The 6349-nt window shown below is 42.6% G+C and overlaps 1 protein-coding gene across 3 annotated transcripts in view; it reads right to left on the bottom strand.

Annotated features, from left to right (window-relative positions):
• Positions 1–3413: 3413 nt before the first annotated feature.
• Positions 3414–6349, bottom strand: part of YIPF1 (Yip1 domain family member 1) — a 31110-nt gene continuing 28174 nt past the window's right edge. For all 3 annotated transcript variants that reach the window (XR_013995643.1, XM_081085533.1, XM_081085534.1), the window contains one exon: positions 3414–3547. The gene's annotated coding sequence lies outside the window, so the exon portion shown is untranslated. The remainder of the gene's footprint in view (positions 3548–6349) is intronic.

Below are 6349 nucleotides of genomic sequence, written 5' to 3'. Positions count from 1 at the left end.
GGAGCGGAGGGGAGAGCAAGAGAACCCTCCGCTCTTTCAGCTCCGCGGGCCGGATAGAACAGCCGAACTGGCCGGATCTGGCCCGTGGGCCATAGTTTGCCCATGGCTGTTCTAGAAGTTCCTCAGAAAGTTCTCATCAGAACATTCCTGGTATTCTTCCATGCTGAGAACATTTTGTCTGTGGCCTTTACACCTAAAAATCAGTTTGGCTGGATATAAAACCCTTAGCTCACATTTTCTTTCCTTGGGTATTTTAGATTTGTTTTACTCTAGAACAGCCGTGGGCAAACTACGGCCCATGGGCTGGATCTGGCCCATTTGAAATGAATAAAACTAAAAAAAAGACTGTACCCTTTTATGTAATGATGTTTACTTTGAATTTATATTAGTTCACACAAACACTCCATCCATGCTTTTGTTCCGGCCCTCCGGTCCAGTTTAAGAACCCATTGTGGCCCTCGAGTCAAAAAGCTTGCCCACCCCTGCTCTAGAATCTTCTGACATAAAGTGCTGTTGTCAAAAAGTCTGATAATAATCTGACTTTCTTTCCCTTATAAGTGAATTTCTGTTTTAGTCTGGATGCCCCCAATATTTTTCTTTAAAATCCACTAATTTTATTATAATACTAGAGGCCCAGTGCACAAAAATCCATGCACTTAGGGGGTGCCTCAGCCCAGCCTGTGCCTTCTTGCTGTCCGGAGCCCTCAGGGGATGTCTGACTGCTGCAGAGGCCGGAGAGGCTCCCCCCACCACTGCTGCACTCACCAGCCATGAGCCCGGCTTCTGGCTGAGCAGCGCTCCCCCTGTGGGAGTGCACTGACCACCAGGGGGCAGCTCCTGCATTGAGCTTTTGCCCCCTGGTGGTCAGTGTGTGTCATAGAAACTTCTTGGTCAATTTGCATATTAGCCTTTTTAAAAAAATATATTTTATTGATTTATTTACAGAGAGGAAGGTAGAGGGATAGAGAGTTTGAAACATCGATCAGCTGCCTCCTGCACACACCCTACTGGGGTTGTGCCCGTAACCAAGATACATGCCCTTGACCGGAATCGAACCTGGGACCCTTGAGTCCACAGGCTGATGCTCTATCCACTGAGCCAAACTGGTTAGGGCCATATTAGCCTTTTATTATATAGGATGCCTCAATGTTGATCTTCTGGATTGAGTTCCCCAGGTATGAGGTATGTTTTTTCTATAAGAAGTTACAAATCTTATTTTTTTCAGGAAAGATTTTTTTATTATTATAGTATTTTTTAATTTATTCTTTTTTTCCTTGAAGGACATGTATAATATACCTTTGGAACTTTTTGGCCTTTCTTCTATATTGTCATTTTCTCTTTGATTTCTCTTTATTTATTCTGGAATTAAACTTTTTTCCTTCTTTTTATTTTTATTCCCTTAAGGCAGTATCTGTTGTGCAAAAACCTATTACTATGATATTCCTTCTAGTTTAGTCTTCATTTGTGAAATAAGTTTTCTTTTCTTTAAAAATCTTTCCTGAGTTTTATTACCTAGTTTCTGCTAATTCTGATTTGTGCTTTTCTTTCATATCTTATACTATTTCCTTAACTTACTTTAGCTCATTTTGATACATTGTTATTGTTTTTATCCGGTTTTGTGTACATGTCTGTCTGGAGTGCTTTCATTCACTAGGAATGTTATTCTGCTCCTTGTTGTTTTGTTTTTTAAAATGTTTTTATTGGTTTTTAGAGAGGAGGGGAGAGGGATATAGATAGAAACATTATGGCTCGGCTGCCTCTTGCACACCCCCTAATGGGGATTGAGCCTGAAACCCGGGCATGTGCCCTGACCAGGAATCTAACCATGACGTTTTGGTTCATAGGTTGATGTTCAACCACTGAGCCACACCAGCTGGGCTCTGAGTTTTTTATTACTTCATTATGAGGTTTGGCTGCAATCCTTTCAGTTGCTCATTTTTACATGAAATTAGTTTTCCTGCACATTTGGGGTGGGGGTGTGAGTCAGGATAGCTTTGCTAAATTCAAAGCTCTTCCTTTTCTGTTCTTATGAAGTGTTCAAAAAATATGGCTTCAGATGTTCTGAGATCTCCTGGCTCTGCTCCCCTTCCCCACTGTCACCTGGGCTTCCCTTCTCTTTGCCCCAGATACCTCTGGCCTGCACTGCTTGTATTCTGTTCCTGCATTTTTACTCTGGTGTCCTGGAGAGACACTTTTTCTGGTTTTGAGAGGTCACAGGACCTGGGCTGCTCCAGCTTCTTCAGACCTTACCTTGGACCCCTTGCACTCGTCAGCTGCCAACTGGATTGTATAAAACTTCCCCTCCCCACCCCAGTGCCAGCTGCTGTTCTATTGGTCCTCTGTACTTTCCAGGGAGTACTTTCTGGCTATTTTGAGATTCTCTTATTTTTAGATTTCTCAGACACCCTGTTGCTTCCCTCTGCTTCTTTGCACAAAAATGCTGACTCTGTGTAAGTCTTCAGGCTGACAGTGGTTTCCACCTACTTGAATTCTGGGGTTTGTGGTGATATCTTGTCACCCGGTTCAGTTGTAGATGTTGTCCGTAGGTTTGCCAAGGTGACCTTAAGCTCACCATTGCCTCAATTTGTGTACATCTTCCTTTATCTGCCTGGTCAGACTTTCAGTCCAATGTGTCTTTGTAGCCTACTCACAAATACGTAGGGAACTCCTGTCCTGAAGAGAACAACAAAGCAGGAGGGAATAGGCAATACTGACCTGGCAGAAGCTCAGCCTCCCGGATGGTGTGCATTTGAATGTAAAGTATTAAAAAAATATCTCTGAGGTGTCACTGGTTTCTCCCTTGAATGCACTCGAGCCAGGAAGTCGTGCCACCTTGAAGGGACACTCAAAGTGCCCTTAAAGAAATGTCTAAAATATACTGTAAGCGATCATGTTCCTTAAACCCACTATTCCATACTTATAGGAGGAAAATTCAGATGTTCAACTTAATCCCCATACTTCAGCAGCTAGCACATTAAATCAAATTCTTGGCAGCTTCCAACATGCTAAAGACAAACATCAAGGAAGAACTTGAGGTCAAAGTCATCAAGTGTAAACACAGATGTTACGTGAGGTATTTATTTTGCAACCATTAGGTTCAGTTGCCCAGTATCAGGCGCCCAGTGAATTCCAACCAAAGTTCACGCTGTTTGGCCACTATAGGATGGCAAGCATTTGGAGAGAAGAGGATCACCTAGGAAATCTGTACACAATTCAGGGAAAAGACATCAGAAGTTAGGAATGATCCGTGTCAGGAATTAAGGGCGTATCTAATGTGAGGCACATCACTTGACCATGAGAAGCGAATGGCAGGCACCTGAGCATGCCTAACCCATTCCCTTGTGTTTCATTCCAAATCAGTGCATAGTCACAATGACCACAGACAAGTGAAAAGAAGAGCTGAAAGACACATGTGCTGAACAACGTTTAATTTTTGTTTGTTAAACAGGTAATTAGGCTTCAGAAGTTAGGAGTTGGTGCCATTCCATCATTTTCCTGCTGGCTTTGGTGTCCAGAAGAACCACATTCCAAAAAACTTAAAAGAGGACTGAAAAACAAACAAGCATAAAAGAGCAACTTTCAAGATAAAAACTTCCTCATACAAAAAGGAGCTAAATTGTAGCAAAGCATACTACTATGTTTAAAGATATAATTTCAACACCAAAGACATCTGCCACCACCAGACTGCTTTTCTTATATAAACTATATCATGGGAAAACCAAACAGTAGATGAAGGGAAGTTTTATAAATGAAGTATTCCAGCTAGTAAACAAAGAAGGAAAGATAGAATTTAAATATCACCATTTTGAAGCCCCTAATATATTAATGGATCTAGGCATTGCTTATTAATGACCACTAATATAAAAAAGAAAAAGATAATTAGGCATTATGAATTTATGGATAGAAGAATTTAACTTCACTTGTCAAGTAGTCTTGCTCTTCCTCCCACACCCAAAACCCTGAATCTGATCAAATCTTTAGATACAACCATCAATTTGCAGAAAAAAGACGATAGGGAAACACGTTAGATAACACTCCTAGTAAGTAGATATAATCAGCAAAATCCAGATAGTGAGAAACCATCAGATAAACAATTCAACAAATAAATGGCTAAGTGAGAAAGGGAGATGGAGTAGGATTCTATAATTTAAAGGCATTTAAGAGCTATATCAAACAACTTCAACATGAAATTCAAACACTGAATATATTTGATATTAAGGTGTTATAATTTTTTTAAATGTGACCATAGTATTATGATAATGTTTTAAAGAGGGTCTTTTATAGATACAGAATTTAAGTATTATGGATAAAATAACAGGATGTCTTATATTTGCTTCAAAATACTATGGGGGAAAGAGGTGGGTGTATGGATGAAGAGAGATTGGCCAAGAGTTGACAACCATTGAAAGTGGGTGATGAGTACATGGAAAGTCAATATACTATTCACTCTACTTCTGTCTATGTTTAAAATTTTCCACTAAATTAAGTTTTTAAAAAAGAATAAAAAGTTATCATGTTGACCTACTTGCCACCCCAGGTTCTCCCAATTTACCGCAAAGAAAGGGAACAAAGAAGAACATTGAGAAAGAAATAGCCCGGGAACTGAAAATGGATTCTCTGGGCAGGGACATTTCAGACATGGTATGGAAAGATTAAGAGACAGGTAGAAAATAGTGTTAGCCATGGTGTGAAATTGTGCAGTTTAGATGCTGTGTTATAGGGGATTAGAGCACTGAGTGAAAGCTGATTTCAGAATAAAGGGACTGATGTGTATAAACCTGGTAAAAAAGGAAGGTGTGCAGCTTTGGCTTATGAAATAAGCACTCCTGACCCGAGTGAGTGAGAGGATAACTGCATATAAACCTGTGTACAGATCGGGAGGGTTTTAGTGATACAGGCGTCTCCTGAAGTCCTAGCTCTTCTCTTGTTAAAGCCCTGCTCACACTGCAGCACAGTCATCTGCTGGGGGCGCTCCTCTGGACAGACCCACTTGGCACCGCCCTGGGAAGGCAGCCCCAATCTGGATGAGGCCCTTTGGGTAGTCCATCGCTCAAGCCAAAGTCAGACTTCCTAGGTGCAGCTTCCAGGCTTTACCAGGGTTCGGGCTCAGAGGAGAAATGGCACAGCCCGCTGGCGACAAGTTGACTTTTTGGAAGGAAGGAAGGAAGGAAGGAAGGGAGGGAGGGAGGGAGGGAGGGAGGGAGGGAGGGAGGGAGGGAGGAATTCAATGACTTACATAGGAGTAGCCTCCCTGATTACAAGTAATGGGAGGTTCCCCTGTGATCTGAGGTTTCATGGAGAAAAGGGGTTAATGCTCTCCCAGTGATCCATTCCAGGCCACGCCCTCTAATGCACAGATTTACATGAGGAAGGTTATCTTCGAGATTAGAAGCCATATTTTTCAGTGAAAGCAAGAGTCCAGAGATTACGGTAGAGGGCACAGCCGGCTCATAAATCTGCAGTGCCTGGAGCTCTGGACAGCCCCTCTCACTGGCAAAGCGATCGATGCTTCTGCCAGGGAGGCTCCAGAGAAACTGTTCATCACTATCTCATTTGGAGACTTGACACCCAAATGGAGGCACTGACACCCACGTTTATAGATCTGAGCAAAGCCCAGACGTATCAAATCGGTATAAATAAGGATGGGAGGCCTACACGGGCCCTGAGGGCCAGTCTCTTCTCAGATACAGCTTCTGACTCTGAAGGTTCACAGCACCTGGGACACTTGGTCTGGAGCCTTCATAACCAAATATAAGAAAGGAACTTAAATCTCAGCTCAGGAGCAGGCCAAGAGAGCCCACCAGGGCCTCACCAGCTTCATGTCTGGTATACTGACAAGGCAGAGACCCAAGCACGTGTTACCACTGTCCCTCTCCAGCTGGGCTCAGATTTTCTTGTTCTCAGTGATATGGTATCACTGTGCCCAATGAACAGCCTATGTCTTCACTTTCAAAAAAGCCATGGGAAGCTGATTACTCTTTTCAGAACAAGGGGTAACTGATTACTTCTGCTCATTCAGAACTCAGTTCTACGATGTACAACACAGGTGTAATGGGATAACAAGGTAGGTTGGAAGGGAAGCAACGTTTCAGACATCTGTGCAAAGGCATAATGTGTCTGGCAATGGCAAGAAGTTCAGCATGGCTAAAGCTTTGGAATACTGACAAGGCAGAACAGGGAGGCAAGAACAGCCATGGAGGAATTGACATTTTTCCTGTACTCTAACCCCATGGTCGGCAAACTGCAGCTCTCGAGCCACATGCGGCTCTTTGGCCCCTTGATTGTGGCTCTTCTTAAGCCTTAGGAGTACCCTAATTAAGTTAATAACAATGTACCTACCTATATAGTT

Source organism: Myotis nattereri (assembly GCF_964212035.1).
Source record: "Myotis nattereri genome assembly, chromosome: 3".
Classification (NCBI taxonomy): Eukaryota; Metazoa; Chordata; class Mammalia; order Chiroptera; family Vespertilionidae; genus Myotis; species Myotis nattereri.
Note: the sequence above shows the minus strand (reverse complement) of the source record. Positions and strands in the feature narration are given on the sequence as shown.